A 26,720-nucleotide genomic window follows, 5' to 3' on the forward strand; every position below is an offset into this window, starting at 1 on the left:
GGCAACGCCGGTGACGCTCACCTTTCTCATATTCCCTGAACCGCAAGGCCACCAGTACCTGGCTGTCCTTTGAAGGCCTGGAGCATTCGTCACCCTCTTGTACCCCTGGTCTTGTATTCATCAAGGATTTAACACTGAAAGGCCACTCAGCGGATTAAAAGAAGTTTGCAAACGTGGATTTATGATTTCCCGACTTCAAAGAAGTGGTGGCTAACAAACCCCAGAAAAAAGGAAGGACCCTGTCACCGTAGCTGGGGTCATGTTTCTCACAGGATGCAACCTAGACCAAAAGAAACGTAATGAAAAGAGCCCGCTTTAATGACATTCTGACAGGCCTCTTTATCTGGCTGGCAGATTTCATCGCTCTCTGAAGTCCGTAAGCCGATGACACCCGGGAGGAAAAAAAAAAATCACACGTTTTATGATTCTCAGAGAAAGAAGGAGGCAATTTTGTCCGTCCCAGATGAATGAAGACCTCTGTGGAAGTCAAACCACTGGCATTCTGTTGGATGGATTATGTAGACATATTCCATTTTTAAAGACGGTGTTCAGAAGCCATGGAGAAGGTTAACAGAATGTCAGGTTATATAGCGCCTTGATATGTGGAGTACAAGTCACAGGAGGTTCTGCTCAAGATTTATAACACACTGGTGAGGCCTCATCTGGAGTACTGGGTGCAGTTTGGGTCTCCAAAAGGACACATCAGCACTAGAAAAAGTCCTGAGAAGATCGATCAGACTGATTCAGGGCTACAGAGGATGAGTTATGAGAAACATTAAAGGTCTTAGGACTCGTATTGGACTATCAACTGCCAAATGGTGTGCAGAAGCCATGAAGAAGTCTAACAGAAGGTCAGGTTATATAGCGCCTTGACGTGTGGAGTACAAGTCACAGGAGGTTCTGCTCAAGATTTATAACACACTGGTGAGGCCTCATCTGGAGTACTGGGTGCAGTTTTGGTCTCCAGGCTATTAAAAGGACATAACAGCACTGGAAAAGGTCCAGAGAAGAGCGACTAGGCTGATTTAGGGCTACAGGGGATGAGTTAGGAGGAAAAATTAAAAGAATTAGGAGCCGTAGAAGACTCATCATTATCAACTTTTCATCAGTGTTCAGAAGCCATTAAGAAGGCTAACTGAATGTCAGGTTATATAGTGCCTTGATGTGTGGAGTACAAGTCACAGGAGGTTCTGCTCAGGCTTTATAACACACTGGTGAGGCCTCATCTGGTGTCCAGGGTGCAGTTTGGTCTACAAAAAGGACATAACAGCACTAGAAAAAGTCCAGAGAAGAGCGACTAGGCTGATTCCAGGGCTACAGAGGATGAGTTAGGAGGAAAGTTTAAAGGAATTAGGAGTCGTAGAGGACTCATCATTATCAGCTTCCCATCAGTGTTCAGAAGCCATGAAGAAGGATAACAGAATTTCAGGTTATATAGCGCCTTCATGTGTGGAGTACAAGTCCTTATGCTGAAGCTTTATAACACATTGGTGAGGACTCATCTGGAGTCCTGTGTGCAGTTTTGGTCTACAAAAGGACAGAGCAGCACTAGAGAAAGTACAGAGAAGAGCAACTGGGCTGATTCCAGGGCTACTGGGAATGAATTCTGAGAAAAGATTAAAGGACTTAGGAGTCGTAGTGGTCTCATCACTGTCAACTGCCAGACTGTGTGCAGAAGCCATTAAGTAGGCAACTGGAATGTCAGGTTATAAAGCGCCTTGATGTGTGGAGTACAAGTCACAGGAGGTTCTGCTCAGGTATTATAACACAGTGGTGAGGCCTCATCTGGAGTACTGGGTGCAGTTTTGGTCTACAAAAGGACATAACAGCACTAGAAAAAGTCCTAAAAAGATCGACCAGACTGATTCAGGGCTACAGAGGATGAGTTATGAGAAACATAAAAGGTCTTAGGACGTATTGGACTATCAACTGCCATATGGTGTGCAGAAGCCATGAAGAAGTCTAACAGAAGGTCAGGTTATATAGCGCCTTGACGTGTGGAGTACAAATCACAGGAGGTTTTGCTCAGGCTTTATAACACACTAGTGAGGCCTCATCTGGAGTTCTGGGTGCAGTTTTGGTCCACAAAAGGACGTAGCAACACTAGAGAAAGTCCAGAGAAGAGCAACTAGACTGATTCCAGGGCTGCAGAGGATGAATTAGACAGAAGAGTAAAGGTTTTATGACTCATATTGGACTATCAACTGCCAGAGAGTGTTCAGAAGCCATGAAGAAGACTACTAGAATGTCAGGTATATAGCGCCCTGACATGTGGAGTACAAGTCCTTATGCTGAAGCTTTATAACACACAGGTGAGGCCTCATCTGCAGTCCTTTGTGGAGTTTTGGTCTACAAAAGGACATAACAGCACTAGAGAAAGTACAGAGAAGGGCAACTGGGCTGATTCCAGGGCTACTGGGAATGAATTCTTAGAAAAGATTAAAGGACTTAGGAGTCGTGGTGGACTCGTCAATATCAACGTCCAGACAGTGTTCAGAAGCCATTAAGGAGTCTACTAGAATGTCAGGTTATATAGCGCCCTGATGTGTGGAGTACAAGTCACAGGAGGTTCTGCTCAGGTATTATAACACACTAATGAGGCATCATCTGGAGTACTGGGTGTAGTTTTGGTCTATAAAAGGACAGAGCAGCGCTATAAAAAGTCCATAAAAGAGCAACTGGGCTGATTCCAGGACTACTGGGAATGAATTCTTAGAAAAGATTAAAGGACTTAGGAGTTGTAGTGGACTCATCAATATCAACTGCCTGCCAGATCTAAAGATGGAGCTATGTAAGTGTTTGCAGCCCGATAAAGTCAAGCAACGCGTCTCACTCGGTTTTGGTGAATCGTGACTTATGTGATATTTCACCTCCTGAAATTCCATCTTGCACCCCGGAGTGCGAAGCCCTGCCATAGAACACCTGTGAAGAGACCTGAAGGTGGCAGTTCACAGACACTTCCTTTCTAGTCGAATGAAGCCAGAAGAGGATCTGCCAGGAAGAACGGGATAAACTGCTGAAGTCCAGGTTTACAAAACTTGTAGAGACCTAGCCTAAGAAAAATCAACTGCTAAAGAGGCTTCTGCAAAGTACAGAATTAAGGGTCTGACTAATTATATGAACGAGATGTTTTGATTTTTATTCAATTTGCAAATCTTTCTTTGACATTATGGGCAATTGAGTGTAGATTGATGGGTAAAATGGCAAATCGTTTCCATTTAAAACAAAATCTGTAACGCAGTAAAATGTACAGAATGGGGTCTGAATATTTTCTGAATCCACCGTATCCATCAGTCTGTCACAAGCAGGCACTAGAAGGCCCATTTAGGATTGTGAGATCATTTGTTCCCCAAACAGCAGATGGACGGATGATAATGCTTTGCTAACTATAAAACACTTTGAAGAACGTCACTCAGGCGCCACACCGGTGCTCCATTGGCCTTTCTGCAGTGCGGTGGCCTTTGCCCTGAACCTCAGGCTTCCCTAAACTCAGCCCCATTAGGCCTACGTGCCATCTGCTTGCCCCACAGGACTCTTCCCAGTGTTTTCTTTCACTTCTGATTTTGTGTCCTCTCATGCCCTAATAAAAGAAAAAAAAAAAAGAAGCCCAGATGTCCCGATGAAATGCAGGAAATGGGTGAAATCCTTCCTGTCTGTGGAATTTTGAAAATTTACAATAACCCAGAAAAAAAAAAAGATCGACGCCATTCCTTGAAGGGGCTCCGAGGACAAAGCGCTGCAGATGCTATTTAAACTTTCGCATTCTCTGTCAGATTTCCTTCAGAAGACCTTTTTTGAGCTGCCACCGCTGCCATTGTTGCAGAACATTGGCGTCCCGTTTCACTTTACCTCTTTGGCTGCCTTTTGCTGACTCGAATGTCAAACGGGGGGTTTTTATGAGTTCCTGGGCAGCGGTAAAAATCAATGGTCCTGAGAAATACAAGAGAGAGAGAAACAGTTAAACCTTGTGCCGTCTGTCCATCCAATTTTTATGACCCTGCTTTTTTTCGTTACAGGATCACAAAGGGGACATATGGCATGCGATCACTGAGGGAACGTTGCAGCACCCCTAACTCCGGACACAAGTGCACGGACACAGTCCCAATTCAAATGAAAGGTTTCAGTTAATACAAAGGTATTGTGACAGATGGCTGGGGACCATGCCCGGCCGGGATGCCCCTGCGGCATATGTACCAGGAGAGCAAGCACGGGAAACACAACATCTTCCCTCAGGACGCTAGATGGCAGACTCCCTGGGTTGCAGCGGTGCCTCGGACTCCCCTAGGGCTTCATGGGAGTTGGAGTTTGGTGCAGCCCTGTTGGGTTCCGCGGGCGCCGCCAGGAGGTGCTGCAGCAGGAGCTGCTGGACCCTTCTGGGCACTACTTTTCGTCCAATGAAAGGAGCCAGCAACCACCACTCAGCGGCCAGAGTTGGGTGGAGGTGGACGAGGTTGCCTGGGAGGAGTGGTGGTGCAGAGGAAGAGTGCATTACTTTTGTGTGTTGGTGCTTTGGGACTGTATTGTGGCTGGGAGGGGGCATGGGGAAGACGTGCCCTCCAGCTGAAGAGAAATAAAAGTTTACTTATTTTATACGTGCGCCACCGTGTCCAATCTGTGTTGGGTCGGGCGCATACATAGCGCCTTTATCACAGTATCAAAATGCACACCCCAGACACAATGCAACTCGTTCCATTGTCCTTCTCCCCTCCCGCTCCTCCAGGTGGGCTTCGTCTACTTCCTTATCATACCGGAGCGGGGAGGCTTCTTTTATACAGAACCCGGGTGCACTTCTGGTGTCACGAGATCGTCCCTCGGAGGCACTGCTGAAGTCCCATAAAGAGTTGACCATGAATCCCTGCAGCGCCCCCCTGGCGGCACCCACGGAACCCAACAGGGCCGTTCAATGGGACTACAGTTCTCAAGATGCCCTGTGGGAATTGCAAGCCAGGGGCACCACCCAGGGTGTCTTAACAACATCATAGGCCCCCTGGCAAAGCTGTGCACTGGGACCCCTGTTTTGACAGTAAAACAGAAACGCTATTCAAAGGGCTGGACCAGACCTGCTAATATTTAATTAAAATGAAGGTGAAAAGGTGGAGCAACCTGCTTGTGGAAAAGATACATATTATTTTTGGTTTTTTTTCTCCACGCTGTCGGTTGACTCCTTTACATTTACTAAATTGCTCCATATAAAAGTAGAGGAAGAAAGGTCAGGAGATTGGACTGGTAACTGCTAGAGGGAGCATTCTCATTTCATTCATGTTGTAAGAGCCATTTGCTAGTTATCTCTCTATTATATAAAAAAATCCTGCGACAAGACGAGACTTTTTGGAACATTTTTTCAAGTCCGGCGAGATGAGACTTTGGCCATGAGAAGTGTTCAAGTCCCGCTCTCCTTTCAACCATTTGCAACCATTCATTGGTGTGAATGCTTTTGTCAGACACAGTTCCTGCGCTCTCAGCTCTTATAAATTTTTACCTTTTCCTCACTTTAAACTCCCAATTAAAGAAGACGTATTATGTCCAAATCTTATTGATGAATTTAATCACGAAGGGTTATCAACGGAAGAAATGAGTACACGCGCAATCCTAGCACCCAGAAGCAATGAAGTCAAATGAATTAACGTGAAAATTGTCGATCGGTTACACGGCAAATTGGTTACATGCGTATCAATAGACTCTGCTGAAACAGTTGCTGGTGATGGTGCGGAAGATGAAAACATCAACTTACAGTATCACAAAGAATATCTACAACCGTGAACACTGTACAGTCTTCCACCGCACAAATTACTGTAGAAAGAAGGATGTATCCGAGAAAGGTAATGTAGTCCATCTTCAGGGATGACATTAGACACCAAAGGAGATCTTGATATGCCATTCGTATTAAAACGTTAACAGTTTGCTATTAGAATAACTTTTGCAAAGACAATTAACAAATCTCAAAGCCAAACATTCAAAAAAGTCATTCTCATTTCATTCATGTTGTAAGAGCCATTTGCTAGTTATCTCTCTATTATATAAAAAAATACTGCGACAAGACGAGACTTTTTGGAACATTTCTCAAGTCCGGCGAGATGAGACTTTGGCCATGAAAGTCCCGCTCTCCTTTCAACCATTTGCAACCATTCATTGGTGTGAATGCTTTTGTCAGACACAGTTCCTGCGCTCACAGCTCTTATAAATTTTTACCTTTTCCTCACTTTAAACTCCCAATTAAAGAAGACGTATTATGTCCAAATCTTATTGATGAATTTAATCACGAAGGGTTATCAACGGAAGAAATGAGTACACGCGCAATCCTAGCACCCAGAAGCAATGAAGTCAAATGAATTAACGTGAAAATTGTCGATCGGTTACACGGCAAATTGGTTACATGCGTATCAATAGACTCTGCTGAAACAGTTGCTGGTGATGGTGCGGAAGATGAAAACATCAACTTACAGTATCACAAAGAATATCTACAACCGTGAACACTGTACGGTCTTCCACCGCACGAATTACTGTAGAAAGAAGGATGTATCCGAGAAAGGTAATGTAGTCCATCTTCAGGGATGACATTAGACACCAAAGGAGATCTTGATATGCCATTCGTGTTAAAACGGTAACAGTTTGCTATTAGAATAACTTTTGCAAAGACAATTAACAAATCTCAAAGCCAAACATTCAAAAAAGTCATTTTATTTAATAGAGAGAAAGAAAAGAAATTCACTCACGGACAGTTATACGTTACGTTGTCACGATGAAAGTCCAAACACGGAATCAAAATTCAATACAATATTGACAAAAATACCGTTTTTACTGAAGTTTTACAATAGAAGTGTAAATTTGAAAAGTATTTGCGTGTTAATTTCAAAGCCAAACAGAATAAAATCGAATTACGCAACGAATAACTCTAACGCAACATGAAACATAATTTACTTTCAAATTATTATGTTATACTATTTTTTACTATGGTTAATTACTCGCTGTAATGTAAATTAGTTAGTTCTATTATGCATATGTAACAATTCCCATGAAAAGAACAATCTGTTTAAATTGTGCCCTGCGGTGGGCTGGCGCCCTGCCCGGGGTTTCATTCCCTGCCTTGCACCTCTTGTTGGCTGGGATTGGCTCCAGCAGACCCCCGTGACCCTGTAATTAGGATAGAGCGGGTTGGATAATGGATGGATGGATGAAGTGGACAGGACTGGCGAGCTTTGCTGGACTGAATGTTCTCATCCAGATTCTTCTAAAGTTCTAATGTTTAATAGTCAAACTCCTTTGCTGCAGCCTTGTGTATTTTTGGCTCCATTTCAGTATAAACTGTGTGTTCAAGCGCACCACCCAGAACCACAGCACTTGGACAACCACATCTTGCTACTTGACCAGCACCAAAATAAGCCACCAAAGCCTCACTGAAGGTCTTCTTGTCTGAGAGGACCAATGCAGTCATTAGAATTTCATGGGTGGCTCCAGGAACTGGTGAGCAAGGCAGGATCAAGCAGCTGGTCAAACATGTGCGAAAGAAATCTCTCAGTCCAAAATGAAAAGTGAAAATTCAAAGGACACACACACACCAAGCACACACTGGGGACAATTTAGGATCGCCAATGCACCTAACCTGCATATCTTCATTCTTCTAAAAAACATCAAGTCAAGTTTTGAAGGCCCCTGAAGTCTTATTGTCTACCACACTACCATCCATTGTCCAACCCACTGAATCCGAACACAGGGTCACGGGGGTCTGCTGGAGCCAATCCCAGCCAACACAGGGCAGGAATCCAATCCTGGGCAGGGTGCCAACCCACCACAGGACACACACAAACACACCAAGCACACAACAAGCCCAATTTAGAATTGTCAATCCACCTAACCTGCATGTCTTTGGACTGTGGGAGGAAACCCATGCAGACACGGGGAGAACATGCAAACTCCACGCAGGGAGGACCCTGGAAGCGAACCCGGGTGTCCTAACTGCGAGGCAGCAGCGATATCACTGCGCCACCGTGCCGCCCTACCACACTACTTGGTCATTTATTCCAAGTGTCTGTGGTTCTCTGAGTGAAGAAAAACTTCCTAATATTTGTGTGAAATTTCCCCTTAACAAGTTTCCAAATGTGTCTCATTTTAAAGTCACCTTCGATCCACCGGACTAATTCCCTTCATGATGATAAACACTTCACTCAGGTCTCCTCTTCATCTTCTTTTTCTTAAACTGTGAAGGTTCAGCTCTTTTCATTTTTTCTCCTAACTCATCCTCTGTAGCCCTGAATCAGCTTAGTTGCTCTTCTCTGGACTTCTCCTAGTGCTGTTATGTCCTTTTGTAGACCAAAACTGCACCCAGTACTCCAGATGAGGCCTCATCAGTGTGTTAAAAAGCTTGAGGAGAACCTCCTGTGACTTGTAGTCCACACATCAAGGCGCTATATAACCTGACATTCTGTTAGCCTTTGTCATGGATTCTGTACACTTTCTGGAAGTTGGTAGTGCTGAGTCTACTATCACTCCTAAGTCCTGTAATCTTTCCTCAGAACTCACCACCTGTAGTTCTGGAATCAGCCTGGTTGCTCTTCTCTGGACTTTCTCTAGTGCTGTTATGTCTTTTTTGAAGTCTGGAGACCAAAACTGCACCCAGTACTCCAGATGAGGCCTCACCAGTGTGTTATAAAGCCTGAGCAGAACCTTTATGGACTTGTATTCCACATATCAGGGTGCTATATAACCTGACATTTTGTTAGCCTTCGTCATGGCTTCTGAACACTTTCTGGCAGTGGATAGTGTCGAGTCCACTATGACTCCTAAGTCCTTTAATCTTTCCTCATAACTAATCACCTGTAGTACTAGAATCAGCCTAGTTGCTCTTCTCTGGACCTTTTCTAGTGCTGTTATGTTCTTTTTGTGGTCTGGAGATCAAAACTGCAACCAGTACTCCAGATGAGGCCTCACCAGTGTGTTATAAACCCTGAGCAGAACCTCCTTGGACTTGCTCTGCACACATGAAGACGCTTTATAACCTGACATTCTGTTAGCCATCTTAATGGCTTCATCACACTATCTTGCAGTTGATAGTCCACTACGACTCCTACATCCTTCTTCTAAGGTGTACTCTCGATTTTCCGACCGCCCATTGTGTATTCAAACCTCACATTTTTACCTCCTATGTGTAATTCTTTACATTTACCGACATTAAATTTCATCCGTCACAAATCTGCCCAAAACCTGTCTGCTGTCCCTCTGTGATGATATAACGAATTCCAAATTATTTGCCACTATCTTGGTATCATCTGTAACTGTTACCAGCTTGTTATTTATATTCCTATTTAATCATTTATATTTATTAAAAATAGCAGCAGTCCCAGCACTGCCCTCTGCTGGTCACCACTCTTAACATCGGCCTATTCTGAGGAGGTTCCTCACGCCTTCCTCTGTCTGAGCCAGTTCCGCACCCATCCACACACCACACCCTGAATTGTCTCTTCTTTTACTTTGATGCCCAACCTCTCCTGTGGCACCTCATCAAATACTTTCTGCATTTATAGGTAGTGCCAAAGAATTGTAGGTGGGTGAGGGGTGTTCTGTGCCCACCCAATATAATAAGATCAATAAAGATTAGAGCTGACTGCCTGGGATGAGATGTGACAGATTCTCTCCCATGTCGTGATCAGATCTGTAAGTGTGTGCGAGCGAGCCCAATGTCAGGTAGTCTCCAGCCCACCTGCCCTTAATTTGCTTTAGGTGGGTTTGTGAATGCTGGCTTATATTATGTTATTTCATCTGAAGTGTAAAAAACAGGGGGCACCACTGACACCCCAAAACCCCAGACACACTACCCTAAACAGTCACAGGTGTAAAATAAAAGCTTCTATTGCACCAAAATGCCTTCTTTCCAGATGTTCCACAATCATTTTGTCGTGGATGCCAGGGGCGATGGCCCGGCCGGGATGCCTTGGAGGACTGGAGGTGGGCGTGCGCCCATCTGGGACCACGTGGGGGCTGCCTTCCTGGTTGCTTTGGGGGCCACGGGTACAGGGCATGGAAGCTCCACCCTGTAGGGGCCCGTGGTCACTGCCAGGAGGCGCCCCAATGCCTTGGGGACCTGTTACCCCAGCACTTCCGCCACACCAGAAGGTGCTGGGGGGAAGATTTAGGACGGCACCCTACGCTGGGGCGTGGCCAAGGGAGGAATGCCGGGAACACCTGGTGCTCATCCGGGAACCATATAAAAGGGGCCATCTCCATTCATTCGGGGCTGGAGTCGGGAGGCGGAAGGACAAAGCGTGAGGAGTGTGGAGGCGGCCCAAAGAAAGGCATTTGTGGCCAGTACTGAGTATTGGGCTTGTGTGCACTATTTGGACTGGGTCTGAGTGACCAATTACTGTATATAGTATTGTAAATAAACGTGTGGTGGTTTGATGAACAACATGTCCGCCTGTCTGTGTCCGGGTCGGCTCCACACTTTCAATAAATTCCTCCTCCTCCAGGTGAGCTTTGCCTTCTGTCTCCCGACTCTGACTCAATGGAGGAGGCTGAACGGCTCGCTTTTATGTCAGACCCAGGAGTATTTCCAGTAGCAGGGCACAGTGTGGCAGAAGCACTTCCGGGTCAGACGGAAGCCTCTTGAAACTCCCTGCAGGACCCCCCTGGTGGCACCCAAGGACCCTGACAGGACTACGACTCCCATATCTCCTTGCGGGCATCCTTACTGGGTCCACTGCCATCTGTTATACTGGGAGAGGAACTGCCCTGGATGCAACAACTCGCCCACCTCATCCATTAAGGTATCCCTGTTCCAGTTCAATTCCATCCCAGCTGGGTTAGGCCTCCTTTCATATTGTTCCATTATGGCATCCCGGCTGGTGAAGGGTCCAGCACGGTACTCACAGTAGACCTTCAGTCAGATGAAATGTGACCAGAATGTTAAAAAAAACAAAACAAATCCTTTTCAGTTTGGAGCTTTTGGAATTTTATTTTCTTACCAACTCGAAAAAAAAAAAAAAATCCTGATGACACCCTGACAGAGAAGCAGCGCTTATCTGATTCCCTGCCCAGCCTCAGATGGTTTCAAGTTCATTCCAATTATCCCAATTGTGCCTGGGGTTTGGATTCTTTATTCTGCGCACTGGCATGTACAACCCCGGCCTAATCAGTCCGTGCAATTAAAGGGTTGTGAATCCAAAGGAGATTTGAGACAGGAAAGCGGAAATCTGGGAGTCACTTTCCTGTTCTTCAAAATCATTAGACTGGCATGTGCTGGCAAGACTCTGCCTCACTTACAAATGCCCCCCCGCCCACCTCGGCATAACACAGATACTGGGGGATAATTACACTATCAGCAATTTGGGTGACGACAAAAAGTTGTTTACTTTGGGATTAAAAGAAAAAAAAAGGAATTTTCATCATCCCATTCCCACTGCTGCCCACATTAGAAGCATTTTGACTCATGTTTAACGCACCCTCACCTAAGGCGGCCGTGTCGCGTCTCGGAATCGCTTTAGCATCAACCTCAGAGACAGAGAGCATAATTTCACTCCTTTGGGATATTTGGAATTCATTGCGGGAAATTAATTGCAGAAAAGTCTACATCGCTAAGAAAATGCCCCTTTAGCTGTGTGTGAGAGGAGGGGTACATTACACTCTCACAGACTTTAGGGTACTCACTGTAGAGCTGGCCAAGGTGGATGAGTTTAAATACTTGGGATCAGCAGTACAGAGTAACGGAGATTGTAGAAGAGAGGTGAAGAAGAGAGTGCAGGCAGGGTGGAATGGGTGGAGAAGAGTGTCAGGAGTGATTTGTGACAGACGGGTATCAGCGAGAGTGAAAGGGAAGATCTACAGGACGGTAGTGAGACCAGCTATGTTATGCGGTGGCACAGGAGGCAGAGCTGGAGGTGGCAGAGTTAAAGATGCTAAGATTTGCATTGGTTGTGACGAGGATGGACAGGATTAGAAATGAGGACATTAGAAAGTCAGCTCAAGTTAGATGGTTGGGAGACAAAATCAGAGAGGCGAGATTGCGTTGGTTTGGACATGTGCAGAGGAGAGATGAGGGATATATTGGGAGAAGGATGATAGGGATAGAGGAAGGATGAGGTTTATGGGTGTGGTGAGAGAGGACATGCAGGTGATGGGTGTGACGAGGATGGACAGGATTAGAAATGAGGACATCAGAGGGTCAGCTCAAGTTGGACGGTTGGCAGACAATGTCAGAGAGGCGAGAGATTGCATTGGTTTGGACATGTGCAGAGGAGAGATGAGGGGTATATTGGGAGAAGGATGATAGGGATAGAGCTGCCAGGGAAGAGGAGAAGAGGAAGGATGAGGTTTATGGGTGTGGTGAGAGAGGACATGCAGGTGATGGGTGTGACAGAGGAAGATACAGAGGACAGGAAGATATAGAAGAAGATCATCTGCTGTGGCAACCCCTAACGTGAGCAGCCGAAAGAAAAAGAAGAATAAGACTATTGAATGGCGCATATTGTACTATGGGGCATCTGTGTATACCAACCAGACCAACAGCCAAAAGATACTCCACTTTGTAAAAGTAGTGATTTTATTCAACTAGCTCTGCAGCAAGAATAACCCGAATATAATAATAGAATGAGGATCAACAGAATGTGATGCACCTGAGCCAAACTTCAAATGTCATAGCAAAGGGTCTGAATACTTGCATAGATATGACTTTTTAGTTTCTTTATCCACATTAATAAAAGGATATGAATCTATGTGTCCACCCGGTTATTATTTCCCCATCATTCTAACAAATGGCACAGCACAAACGTTTGTAGTAACGAAATGCATAAAATTTGTCATTCCAACAGATGGCGCATCACAAATATTAGCACTGCTCTTATAAATCTCATACCAAAAGACATAGAACAGAGGTACATGCATTACGTGATGCATTGCATACAATAATGTTGAGGTCTATATTGATTATTTACATTTCAGTCCAACTTAGATGGGTAACACAACTAGTGAAAGGATAAGTGTCTGTGTGTCTGACTGCGTGTCCATCCAGCTGCTCTATGTCTGTCATTCCAAAGGATGGTGCATCCCAAACATTTGCTGTAATAAATTGCATTGAATGCATCATCTCAACAGATGGCACATCCCAAATATTAACACTGCTTTTATGAATCTCATACCAAACGAAATAGACATATGCATAGCATGTTGCACTGCAAACGTTAACACTGAGGTTTTCATTGATTACTTACATTTCAACCCATCTAGGATGGGCAGCAGTAAATAAAAAAAATGTCTGTGTGCCTGTCTAGTTGCACTGCCTCTGTCATTAGATTTAGTAATAAAATGCACTGGATTTGTCATTCCAACAGGTGGTGCATCACAAATATTAACACTGCTTCTACGACTCTTATACCAAATGACATATAACAGAGGCACTTGCTTTACATGGTGTACTGCAAACGTTTATGCCGAGGTCTATGTTGATTACTTAGATTTCAATCCATCTTAGATGGGTAACACAGCAGTAAAAAGGTTTAGGGTCTGTGAGTCTAACTGTGTTTCTGTCCGGCTGCCGTATCTCCGTCATTCCAAAACATTTGTTGCAATAGATTGCATTGAATTCATCATTCCAACAGATGGCTCATCTGAAATACTGTACGTATAGTAACAATATACTTTGCAGTTGTCATTCCAACAGATGGCGCATCACAAACATTAACACTGCTTTTGCTAATCCCATACCAACTGGCATATAACAAAGACATATGCATTACATGGTGCACTCCAAATGTTAATGCCGAAGTCTATGTCAATTAGATTTGAATGCGTCTTGGACGGGATGGGCACAGCTATCATTCATAAACAAAAAAATGTCTTCAGTGCCAGCCCTCTAGATGTTACAAAAAATAGACCTGTAACTAAATAAGTTTAACCAACTTAAAAATGAAATAGTCACCACTATAAGTTTAAACAACCCAACAAATAAACAGTTACTACGGATATAATTAACATTGCTTCCATGAATTCCATAACAAATGTCATATACAGTAACAGAGACATATGCACTGCAAACGTTAGCACGGACGTGTACACTGATTATTACATTTCAACCTGTCTTAGACGGGTAGCGCAGCTGGTGAAAGGTTAATTGTCTGGTTGCGATGTCTCTGTTATTCCAAAAGATGATGGATCAAAAACATTTTTAGTAACTAAATGCCTTGCATTTGTCATTCCAACAGATGGTGCAACACCAATAGTAACACTGCTTTTTACGAATCCCATATGCACTGTGAACGTTATGTTGCTTACTTAGATTTCAACCCATGTTAGATGGATTGCACAGTTAGTTAAAGGATAAGTGTCTCTGTGTCTGTCTGTGTGTCTGTCCGGTTGAAATGTTTCTATCATTCCAACAGATGGCGCATCACAAATATTTACATTGATTTTACAAATCTCTTACCAAATTGCATAGAACAGAGACATTCACATTGCATGATGCACTGTAAGCAATGCTGGGGTCTTCATTGATTACTTGGGCTTCGACCCATCTTAGACAGGTAGCTCAGCTTGTTTCTAATAATTTGGCAAATATTACTAAAATCCTGTCTTCGCATTCTGATTCTTGGGTACTGAGTTTTGCTTGATAAGCGAAAAGGGAAAAAATGAATTTAAATGATTTTAGCACCAGGCTGTTACAAAACAAAATGTGTAAAAAGTCAAAGAGTGCGAATACTTTCTGAAGGCACTTGTCATACATGCATGTCGGAGGAGCTTCTTCTGTGCTCATTTAAGGTATGCTGTACAACTCTGGGATGAGAGGGGGCGCTGTGGCTAACTGTGTCGTCTCCCTATCTTTTCACAGCACCAAGAAGACGCCCTGTGAGGACAACTGACTCTACCCCTTCTGGTCAAGAGATGTATAAAGCCCAGCCTCCCCAGAAGATGGTGTCACTTGTTTGGAATGAGATGACCACAGGATGGAGCCCCGTCCTATTTGGGAGACCTGCAGTGTGCCCACTGAGGCTATTTTCTTCAGTTTATGGACAGAGCTGTCGATATTGTGCTTTTGTGTATAACAGGTCAGGCCAGATTGGGGAGCATGCGCTGGTACGGGGACTTGGCACACCCACCACACATCGAAACAGCTCGGAATCCCAGTCAGACATGTGGTCCAGTCCCACCCTCTGGAAGTGACCATCTATCTGGCACAGCCAGGTGTTATGTGGGCGACCCCTTGACCTGGTCCAGTCACTTGGGTCCTCAGCAATGAGGATCATTTCAGTTGGATCACCCTCGGGTAATGTGCCGTAACTGACTCTCCCTCTCAATGCAGGTCATGTGCCTCATTTGGGACTCCATGAGCAACACAAAGTCAAACCAGCGGCACCCAACAATTCTCCAAAGAGTCACAGTATTGATGGTGCTCAGTCTTCGTCTCAGGTCACTGGATAGTATCCATGTCTCGCAACCATAGAGAAAGACAGGAAGCACCAGGACTCTAAAGACTTGGACTTTTGTCCTTTTCCAGAGATATCAGGAGCGCCACACGCCCCTTTCTAGTGACCTCGTGACCCCCCATGCTCTCCCAATCTGTCTACTGACTTCATAGGAAGAGTCACCAGAGACATGAATGTGACTGCCGAGGTAAGGAAACCTCTCGACGAGGTTGACACTCTCACCGCAGACAGACACACTGCTGATGGCCGTGCCCAAGAGGTCATTGAAGCTCTGGATGTTGGTTTTTATCAGGACACTAGCAAGTCCGGACACTGAGACTCCGAGAGCCCCGATCAGAGCCTCCATTGACTCCGCAAAGATCACAGCATCGTCAGCAAAGTCAAGATCAGTGAATCTCACTTCACCAACAGATGCCCCCCAGCTGCTGGACCCCACGGCTCTGCCTAACACTCAGTCCATGGAGGCATTGAACAGAGTAGGAGCAAAACACACCCCTGACGAACCCCAGGATCAACTGGGGAAAAACGCAGAAGTTCAGCACAGCACTCACAGTACCAGTCTACAGGCCGGCCATGATATCCAGAAACCTTTGGGGGGATCCCGTGAAGTCTCAGGATGTCCCTGAGGGCAGCTCCATCAACTGAGTCAAACGTTTTGCAAAAATCGACAGAGGCTGCTAAGAAACTCTGTCGATATTCACATTTGCGCTCCATGAGAACCCCCCAGTGCCATGTGGTCGATTATAGACGTCAAAAGGTGTAAAACCTGACTGCCCTGGTTGCTGGTAGGTGAGCAAGTGACCACGGATCCTATTGAGGACGACCCTAGCAAGGACCTTACCCGCCACCAAATGCAGTGTTATCCCCCTGTAGTCGTCATAATCCAGGCGACCACCCTTCCCTTTCCAGATAGGAATGACAAGGCCCGTTTTCCAGTCGGGTGGGATAACATTTAGTTAAACAGGACAACTCAGCTGGCGTGGTGTCATTCACCCACTCTACTACACAGTCGTGGCCAAAAGTGTTGAAAATGACCCAAGTGTTGGTTTTCACAAAGTTTGCTGCTTCAGTGTTCTTAGATCTTTTTGTCAGATGTTTCTGTGGTGAACTCATGTAGGATTACAAGCATTTCAGAAGTTTCAAAGGCTTGCAGTTTATGCAAAGAGTCCATATTTGCAGTGTTGGCCCTTCTTTCTTTTTCAAGACCTCTGCAATTCACCCTGGCAGGCTGGCAGTCAACTTCTGGGCCCAATCCTGACTGATGGCAGCCCATTCTTGCATCATCAATGCTTGGAGTTTGTCTGAATTGGTGGGTTTTTGTTTCGTCCACCCGCCTCTTGAGTATTGAGGACAAGTTCTCAATGGGGAGTTTCCTGGCCATGAACCCCAAATTTCAATGTTTTGTTCCCCGAGTCACTTAGATAGATAGATAGATAGATAGATAGATAGATAGATAGATAGATAGATAGATAGATAGATAGATATGAAAGGCACTATATGATAGATAGATAGATACATAGATAGATATGAAAGGCACTATATGATAGATAGATAGATAGATAGATAGATAGATAGATAGATAGATAGATAGATAGATAGATAGATAGATAGATACTTTATTAATCCCAAGGGGAAATCCACATACTCTAGCAGCAGCATACTGATAAAAAACAATATTAAATTAAAGAGTGATAACAATGCAGGTATAACAGACAATAATCTTGTGTAATGTTAATGATCTCCTCATTCAGTCTGTCACTGAAGCTGCTCCTCTGTCTGGAGATGATCCTGTTCAGTGGATGCAGTGGATTCTCCATGATTGACAGGAGTCTGCTCAGTGCCCGTCGCTCTGCCACGGATGTCAAACTGTCCAACTCCGTGCCTACAATAGAGCCTGCCTTCCTCACCACTTTATCCAGGCATGAGGCGTCCTTCTTCTTTATGCTGCCTCCCCAGCACACCATCGTGTAGAAGAGGACGCTCGCCACAACCGTCTGATAGAACATCTGCAGCATCTTATTGCAGATGTTGAAGGACGCCAGCCTTCTAATGAAGTGTAGTCGACTCTGTCCTCTCTTGCACAGAGCATCAATATTGGCAGTCCAGTCCAGTTTATCATCCAGCTGCACTCCCAGGTATTTCTAGGTCTGTACCCTCTGCACAGTCACCTCTGATGATCATGGGGTCCATGAGGGGCCTGGTCCTCCTAAAATCCACCACCTGCTCTTTGGTTTTGCTGGTGTTCAGGTGTAGGTGGCTTGAGTCGCACCATTTAACAAAGTCCTTGATTAGCTTCCTGTACTCCTCCTCCTGCCCACTCCTGATACAGCCCACAATAGCAGTGTTGTCAGTGAATGTTTGCACGTGGCAAAAAATTATCACTTTTGCCTTATGGCCCGGTGCTCCATCATGTTGGTCACCAAACTGTTCTTGGATGGTTGGGAGAAGTTGCTCCCGGAGGATGTTTTCTTCATTCATGGCTGTGTTCTTAGGTACAATTGTGAGTGAGCCCACTGCAACCCCACGTGACATGAATGGTCTCAGATGCTTTACTGTTGGCATGACACAGGATTGATGGTAGCACCGCTCACCAAACAATCGGAAAGGGGATTCATCAGAGAAGATGACTTTCTCCCAGCATTCCTCAGCGGTCCAATCCCATAATATCAGTCTGTCCCTGATGTTTTTCTTGGCTTCTTTGCTGTCCTTCTTGACGCCCACCAGGCCGTCCTCCAAAAGTCTTCGTCTCACTCCCACCTACCTGCTGACATTCCTGAGCGAGCTATGCCCTGGTGGTGCCCGCAGCCGAATCAACTTCAGGAGACGTTCGGTGCTGGCACTTCCTGGACTTTCTTTGGTGCCCTGAATGAAGCCTTCTTCACAACAGCAGTGGAAATGAGTTTTCTGGGATGAAGTTCTTTGTCAATGCAAAGTAATGAATTGCCATTCATCTGATCAGAACATTCTGGAGTCTATACAAATCATAAAAAACGGAGGCAGCAAACTTTGCGAAAATGAATATTTGTGTCGTTCTCAAAACGTTTGGCCACCACTGTACATGTGAGATAGTGGGGTTAGGGTGACCCCCCAGGATTCTCCTACAGTCACGGGGCTCTAATTGATCAGACTTGAGCCACCCCATGGAAACTTCTTCGGAATACGAAAAGCCCATCTGTTCTTCCACTTCAGAGTCGTGGCGGGATATTGAAAGTGCCGTGTGAAATTGGGGCCGATTGACCTTAAGCTGTAGTGGTCAGCAATTGAAAAGGAAGCGATTTATTTTAAAGACCTTTCCAAAGTCAGCTTTGTATCCTGTACTTTTGCACTGAAAACCTGCGAGTAATTTTGAAGAAATAATTTGTCTCATATGTTGCCACACTGGGGTGTTATTAAACACTCTTAAATGGCCTGACAGCACGATGTAAATTATTTTCCGTGGCAGTTAACGTTCCCAATTACCTCCAATTCATTTCCTTTTCTGTGTCCCGTTAATGCTTTCCGAACGTTTCTACATGTGAGGGCCCCTTGGCGAGGTCAGGGGTGATCTCCTTTCTTCTTGGTTTTTTTTTTTTTTTGGTCCTCCATTGTGTATTGTGCAATTCCCTTTTTATCTCTCTTATCCCGCCTCACACTTGATAAGCGGACATGTGGTCAGATAATTTATATCTTTCATGGAGAGCCACCAGGAAGGGTCATTTAAAGCTTCCTGGAATGTGTGTGTCCAGCACGTCTAAAGTTTTCGGCCAAGCCAATTAAGATTTATTCGTCTTCTGTACCTGCTGTGAGAGACTGGCGTCCCAGTTGGAGTTGTGCCAGGATCCTCACCCAGCCGGGACGCCAGTACGATGGAAGGACAAGGGAAGGCAGTGCATTCGGGTCATTGTCGTATCCCACATGCTGCCTGGGTTGCAAATACCCTTGCAGATACCCACAGGGCTTCATGGGAGTTGTAGTTCTGTGGGTCAGGGTCTACCAAGGGGCGCTAAAGGGGATTAGTGCGCCCTACTTTGTGGGGTTTCAGGTGGCAACACTCTCAGGACACCAGAAGTGCTCCCAGGTTTAATATAAAAGGAGTCGTCAGCTTCAGTCCGGAGAAAGAAGACAAAGCTTGACTGAAGGAGTGGAGGAGTGAAGAATGGAGAGAGAAGGTGTGCTGAGTGATGGGTTGAAAAGGATTCAGACTTTTAAATCCACCAAAACTTGTGCCCATGTTGTTGGGTTGGGATGTTTTTGGGTGCTGCAAGGCCCCCTGGTGGTCACACTGCTTTATTTCCAATTCAGGGTTTCAGAGACGAGAGCCTGTGATGGCGGCAATGACTGCGAGACAGGAAGATGGAGATGCCTGTCTGTTCATTCCATGTATCTTAAAATGAACCCGGTATCTGGAACAAATTTTAATATAAATGGTCATGTGGCTCTGGATATTCACTCAGTGGCCACTCTATAAGGTCCATCTGTGCCGTAATGCAAACAGTGTGCTCCTTTAACTTCCTTGGCATTATGTTTAAGCCTGGAAAAGAGTGTCAAAAACACTGAAGTGTTGTGAGGGGTGCCACCCAGGAGCACTTTCTGGCAGGGATGCCCGCAGCATGGAAGGACGGGAGGGGGGAAGGCAGTCTATTTAGGGGCATTGACTCCCCTGAACCATTAGGTGGCAGACCCGTTGGGTTAAGGGGCCACCACAGATTCCCACAGGGCACTTTTGGACTTGTAGTTCACTATCTCAGCCCTTTTGGTTTCCAGGGGACACAGAAGGGACTAAAGAGTCCTATTTCGTCAGGCTCCAGCTTTACCCGATAGTGCTACCCATATCACAGCTTTAAGACACCAAAAGTACTCTCGGGTTTTATATAGAAGGAGCTGCCTGTCTCACCTTGGAGACCCTTGGGGAGGAGGAGGAGGACAACACTTGCTGTGAGGAGTGGAGGAGGCTGAGAGAGGAAGACGACGACAGAAAATCGCAAGATTATAGAGTGCTTGGTGCATTAATCTGTGACTGTGCTTGTGGTGTGGAAAACGCTTTCCACAAGAGTTTCATACAATAAAAAATCCTCTTGTTGATTTATACCAATATACCAACACCAATGCAATTATAAAATCAAATGACGGTTTATCATTACAAAATCTGAACGGGTGATGTACTAATCACACAATTCATTTCTTCCTTTTCTCGCTTCTCATTTCTCTCTGTCTCTTTCTCTCTCTTCCTTCTTCCTCCAGACGACTGTTGTCCACTACCTCCTGACTATGATTGCCCATACAGGAAGCATTGCTTCTTTAATGCCGGACCTAGGAGTACTTCCAGTGTCATTACATTGCTGACTAGAGGCACTTTCAGGTTACTTCCCTAAATCGAGGACAATCCGTCCTTACATCTCCCCCTGGCGGCACGGATGAAACCCCAGAGGGATGAGCTACAAGACTACAGATCTCAGCCTGGCCAGAGTGGGCATCCAGACATTGGCACTGTCATCCAAAAGGACTGCCACCTATTGTGTCAGGGAGGAAAACCATCGGCGTAATTCTCCCTCCATTCTTCCAACAAACTGGCTTCCCGGCTGGGTAATAGTCTATTAACAATCCCGGCCAGAACGCCAACCCACGCCTGATGTCCATCACAGGTGGCAAACTATATAGAACTGTTCATGATTTTGGCAGCATGATGTTATTTCATCCACTAGATGAGTATGTTGGGAGAATTGTGCTAAGGATAGAGCTGCCAGAGAAGTGGAAAAGAAGAAGGCCTAAGGGGAGGGTTATGGATGTGGTGAGAGAGAACATGCAGATCATGGGTGTAACAGAATAAGATGACGAGAACAGAAAGACATGGAAGAAGATGATTTGCTGTGGCAACCCCTAATGGGAGCAGCCAAAAGAAGAAGAAGATGGCAGCAGAATACTGTCCTAAGCATCTTAAAAATGTACAGCAGTTCATTAGTCGTCACTCCAAGTCTGACTCGTGGTTAACTGTACTTGCACAGAATTCTGATCTAGAGTCACACTCTGGGTTAATACCATGCATGGTGCTTTATGCACGTGTTTTTTTTATACATTGACGAGACACATTTTCAGGGCAAAATTCATCATGCGTCTTCCTGTTTAAATCCTGGAGTCATTTGCCATCATGTCTAGAGAGCGTGCACATAAATCTGAACACAAGGGGTCACTTATGGTGCTAAAGCAGGACAACATAAACAGGATGGACCATCATGGGGAAAGAATGAGGACTTCCTTTTCCAGTTATGCATCTACTGTAGTCTACAACATCAAAAGACTGAATTCACATTACAGCCAGTCACCGTCTATGCACCCACTGGCCACTTTATTAGGTACAGCTGCCCAACTGCTTGATAGATAGATAGATAGATAGATAGATAGATAGATAGATAGATAGATAGATAGATAGATAGATAGATAGATAGATAGATAGATAGATAGATAGATACTTTATGACTCCCAAGGGAAAATTCACATACTCCAGCAGCAGCTTACTGTTAAAGAACAATATTAAATTAAAGAGTGATAACAATGCAGGTATAACAGACAATAACTTTGTATAATGTTAACGTTTACCCCCCCAGGTGGAATTGAAGAGTCACATAGTGTGGGGTCTCCTCAGTCTGTCAGTGGAGCAGGACGGTGACAGCAGTCTGTCCCTGAAGCTGCTCCTCTGTCTGGAGATGATCCTGTTCAGTGGATGCAGTGGATTCTCCATGATTGACAGGAGCCTGCTCAGTGCCCGTCGCTCTGCCACGGATTAAGACTGTCCAGCTCCGTGCCTACAATAGAGCCTGCCTTCCTCACCAGTTTGTCCAGGTGTGAGGCGTCCTTCTTCTTTATGCTGCCTCCCCAGCACACCACCATATAGAAAAGGGCACTCGCCACAACCGTCTGATAGAACATCTGCAGCATCTTATTGCAGATGTTAAAGGACGCCAGCCTTCTAAGGAAGTATAGTCTGCTCTGTCCTCTCTTGCACAGAGCATCAGTACTGGCAGTCCAGTCCAATTTATCATCCAGCTGCACTCCCAGGTATTTATAGGTCTGTACCCTCTGCACAGTCACCTCTGATGATCACGGGGTCCATGAGAGGCCTGGTCCTCCTAAAATCCACCACCAGCTCTTTGGTTTTGCTGGTGTTTAGGTGTAGGTGGTTTGAGTTGCACCATTTAACAAAGTCCTTGATTAGGGTCCTGTACTCCTCCTCCTGCCCACTCCTGATGCAGCCCACCATAGCAGTGTCGTCAGCGAACTTTTGCACGTGGCAGGACTCCGAGTTGTATTGGAAGTCTGATGTATGTTAGCTGAACAGGACCGGAGAAAGTCCAGTCCCCTGCGGCGCTCCTGTGTTGCTGACCACAATGTCAGACCTGCAGTTCCCGAGATGCACATCCTGAGGTCTGTCTGTAAGATAGTCCACGATCCATGGCACCAGGTATGAATCTATTGCCATCTCTGTCAGCTTGTCCCTAAGGAGCAGAGGTTGGATGGTGTTGAACGCAAATATCTAATCAGCCAATCATGTTGCAGCAAGTCAGTGCATTTTAAAGACATTGTCAAGATGACCTGCTGAAGTCCAAACTGATCATCAGAACGGGAAATAAAGGTGACTGAAGTGTCTTTGACCGTGGCACGGTTGTTGGTGCCAGATGGGCCGGTCTGGGTATTTCAGAAACTGCTGATCTACTGGGACACAACCATCTCTAGGGTTTACAGAGAATGGTCCGAAAAAGGGAAAATATCCAGCGAGTGGTACTTCTCTGGTCTTGTTGATGCCACTGCAAACTGGATCACTACGTCACCCTGCGTCTGAATTGGGCTTAACCATAATTACGCAGAATTTCGAATCACGCTTGGGGTTAACGCCAAGGAGGTCACGCAGCCAATCACAAGGCTCCTGCTCAGTCTCTGTAGAATGCAGGCGTGGTCAAGTGGTTAGTTATACAGTAGATAGATAGATAGATAGATAGATAGATAGATAGATAGATAGATAGATAGATAGATAGATAGATAGATAGATAGATACTTTATTAATTATCACTCAGCCAATCATTAGAAAGAGCCATACACAGGATCTGTGGGCCTTTGATTGTTGGTGGCAGAAGTAGTGAGTCCAGTTGTTCTTTTGCCGATTTTCAGAACACTACAATCCAGAGAATGTGGTGCCTGACAAAAAACATCATGAGCATGGTGGGAGTTTAAGAGGAAAGTGTAAAAGAAAAGCCACAAGTACTCAAATGACAGCTCTTTGCAGGAGGACTCTGAATGTCAGAGATGGAAGATCACGGTGCTGGAGGGTGGCAATGGGTTGCTTGGACACAACAGTAAGAATTTCACTGTACTCCACGCTTAACAATACCGTGTTGGAAATGCGCTATATAGGCATCGACCAGACACAGACTGACAGCAGAGGCACGTTTAAAAATAAACAAAAAGGTTTTAATTTTTTCTTCAGCCATGGGGCATGTCTTCCCCGTGTCCCACAGGCCCAACACAGTCCCAAAACACCACCAAAGAAAACACCAAAAACACCCAAAAATCACTCCTCTTCCTTCACTCCTCCCAGGCAGCTTTGTCCTCCTCCTCCCGACTCTGGCCATTGCGTGGTGGCTGCTGGCCCCTTTTATAGTCCACCCGGAAGTGCTCCAGGTGGTTGACTGCCGAGTTCCGGCTGCACCTTCAGATGTGGTGAATACGGTGCCCATAAGGACTCAGGATTCCCAGCTGCAGCACCCCATGGTGTCGCCTGTGGGACCCAACAGGGCTGCGCCCAACTCCAATTCTCATGGAGCCCTGGGGGAGACTGAGACACTGCTCCAACCCAGGTGGGCTGCCATCTAGCATCCAGGTGGAGGTATTGCACAGTCCATGGCTGCTCCCCGAGAACATATACTGAAGGGGCATTCCGGCCGGGCATGGACCCCAGCCATCTGCCACAACTGTTACTAAAGCTACTACTGTCACCCTGAAGTTGATGAACAACAGCAACAGGAGATCCCCGGCACTTCTCACTCTCACTTCTCACTGGAAGTAGACCAGTTGGTAAGCCCCCCTTGTAAGGTCTCGCTCACTCTTTCCATGGCCTAGTTCCCTGTTGGATAGTTATATGCTTCTCTTGCTTTGTCCTCGTTACTCCCAGAAAGTCAATCCACAGACGGGTGGGAATTCAGATTTGGGATTGATACAAGCCGGAACAAACCCGTCTTCCTCACCAACTCGTCTGGAGCCTCCCATCTATCCTCCTCCTATCACTTCAGCACATCTGCTAATTTATTCAATTGGCTGATTGGCTTGTTTACCGCTCTTTAGCATTTGGCAGCAATTACGATTTTTTTTTTTTTTTTCTCGTTTGCCTTTGTCTTGGGTCACATTCTCTTATCTTACTCTGCGGCCTCCCGATGTCATCGCAGTAATACGTGTTTTGTAAACAGTTCTAAGGGTCCTGGAAAGAACATTCCATTGTGCAATTCCAGCTAATCTTCTCCTTTTCCTAATCTTGTTTATTAAGGTTATAGACAGCATTTGGCAACCATTCCTCTGAGACGTATCTGACTCAAATGAAACACCCTTCAAATTTCCAGCCCTGTGGGGAATGAGGCCCCGCATTCTGACTTTGAAAAAGAAAGAAAGAAAGAAAGAAAGAAAGAAAGAAAGAAAAGCTAAATGATCACCTGAATAAACATTCTGTTCTTTCCAAGTTTCAGTCCAATTTCTGAACAAATCACAGGACAGAAACTGCACTGGTTAAGGTAGCCGATGACTTGCGGGTAAATGCAGACCGAGGCCGTTTATCTGTTCTCATCCTTGCAGATCTGAGCGCCTCATTTGATTGACCATTGATCACAATATTTTTATAAATCAGTGGCTGGGCCTCTCTGGCAGGGTCTTAAATTGGTTTGAGTCTTACTTAACAGGTAGAAAATTCTTTACTAGTTTTGGTAATTATACTTCTAAGACCCCTGATATTCTATATCAGTGGTGGCGAACCTATGGCACGCGTGCCAAAGGGGGCACTCAGAGCCCTCTCAGTGGGCACGCACGCCGTCGCCCGAGCGCAGAGTTCGTTACTATAAAGCCAGAGGAATGCGGGGCCGGGCTGCTCCCCTCACCGCTCCCCCTCTTCACGTGCACCGGAGGACTTTTCTCACATCACCCGCCCCTCTGCCCAGCAGCCCAATGGGAGCGCTTCCTCCCTCTCCTGTCTGGGGTAAGGCGGGCGGCACACATGCTGCTTGAGGGTGCGGCACGGACTGCAGCCTTTTGAGTCTGTGATTCCCGTGGTGGGGTTGGAGGGGATGTGGTATAGCGGGTCCACAGCTCAAAATTGAAAAGGCCAGTTTTAACAGATAATTGCCGCACTCAGCTTAAAGGGGTTATAGTAGAGTGGCCGGAGCGGTTTCCGGGAGCTTTGTGATGCGGGCAGTCCTCGCTTAAGCGCACAGGTGAGGAGTCGTCCGCATCTGTAATTATTGCCGGAGTTGCTAATCGCCACACCTGATCCACGACCCCGTAATATATAATGGAAGCTTTGGGGGCGGAGCTTAATAGGGAAGACCTGCGTGAAACACTTGAGAGGCTCGAAGGGATGACAAAGGACAGCACAGTTAGTTATGAAAATGAAATCCTTAAAGTGTGGAATTCTCTGCCAAATAATCTTAAGTCAATGAAGGCACTTGAAATTGCTTTCCTTACTTTGTTTGGAACATCTTATGCTTGTGCGCAGCTGTTTTCAGCTTTGAATTAAATCAAATCTGACACCAGAAACAGACTAACAGATGACCTGAGTGCTGCATGTGTTGCTCTCAGTCTTACAAAGTATGAGCCAAGGTTAGACAAATTATCAGCATGCATACAACAGCAAAAAGCACATTAATTGTTCAAAAGCATACCGAATGCAAACTTTTACCTTTCAACAAAAAGTTGTTTGTATCATTGAAAGCTCTGTTATTATGTTTTTCTTTTAAGACAAAAGATGTTACTGTATGAGTTGCTTTTCTAAACTAAAAGCTCAGTAGATAGATAGACAGACAGAGCATCAGTATTGGCAGTTCAGTCCAATTTATCATCCAGCTGCAGGACCAGGCCCCTCATGGACCCCGTGATCATCAGAGGTGACTGTGCAGAGGGTGCAGACCTATAAATACCTGGGAGTGCAGCTGGATGATAAATTGGACTGGACTGCCAACACTGATGCTCTGTGCAAAAGAGGACAGAGTCGACTAGACTTCCTTAGAAGGCTGGCATCCTTCAACATCTGCAATAAGATGCTGCAGATGTTCTATCAGACGATTGTGGCGAGTGCCCTCTTCGACGCGG

Source organism: Polypterus senegalus, chromosome 6 (genome assembly GCF_016835505.1).
Source record: "Polypterus senegalus isolate Bchr_013 chromosome 6, ASM1683550v1, whole genome shotgun sequence".
NCBI classification, from domain to species: Eukaryota; Metazoa; Chordata; class Cladistia; order Polypteriformes; family Polypteridae; genus Polypterus; species Polypterus senegalus.